Below are 839 nucleotides of genomic sequence, written 5' to 3'. Positions count from 1 at the left end.
ACATAAAAAGTATTGGAAAATCAAAAAATTACACTAAAATAGCAATTTCGTCAGTTGCGTAGAATTTGGGAACGGTCAACTGTAACGGTCACGTTACGAAAGTAGCTCTTTAATAATTATTATTATTATTTTCCCTCGGTCTCTCATTTAAATTCTCGTATAGGACCACTGAGGTGACGTCATACCTCGGTGATGGAACGTACTTCACCTATCGAGAATTATTCGGGTTCTGAGAGAATTTGACGTTTACCTTGGCGGAGAAACGCCTCTCGTTCTTTACTTGACAGTGAGCTGTGGTGTCGAATAGATATACCATATAGAATGGCGGATGATTTCCTCCAACTTATTTTATCACATAAGAAATTTAACGTAAAGTAAAAAGTTACCACCAGGGATTGTCTGGAGTGAGGAGACATGTGGGTGACAACTCCTGTTGGAGTATAAATAGGAATCATTCGGTGAGATCTACTTTTTCATAATATTTTTTTTATGTATAGCCTTGGTTTTTGTTATGGAACATTAGATATACTTGGTTCGTTTTTAAACTTTCTTAGTCAATCTATTAAGGGAAGGATGTAGATTATTTCGATCTTTATATTATCTTTATATCGATCTTTTATATTAATGTGGTTTTTGGTTTTACATAACCAAACATTTTTGAAGTCCTCAAATTAATATTGAAAATAATTACCATTTCTCTATAGGTTTTAAATTTATTGAACATCCAATATTTTATAAATTCAATATATTTTTACAGATATTTCCTCAAATAAATCATTTCAGTGTCATTTGTCCATCTATTCACACTCAAAACAGTTCAAGGTTACCTGAGATTGGTT

This window comes from Diabrotica virgifera, chromosome 3, assembly GCF_917563875.1.
Source record: "Diabrotica virgifera virgifera chromosome 3, PGI_DIABVI_V3a".
In the NCBI taxonomy this organism is placed as follows: domain Eukaryota; kingdom Metazoa; phylum Arthropoda; class Insecta; order Coleoptera; family Chrysomelidae; genus Diabrotica; species Diabrotica virgifera.
Note: the sequence above shows the minus strand (reverse complement) of the source record.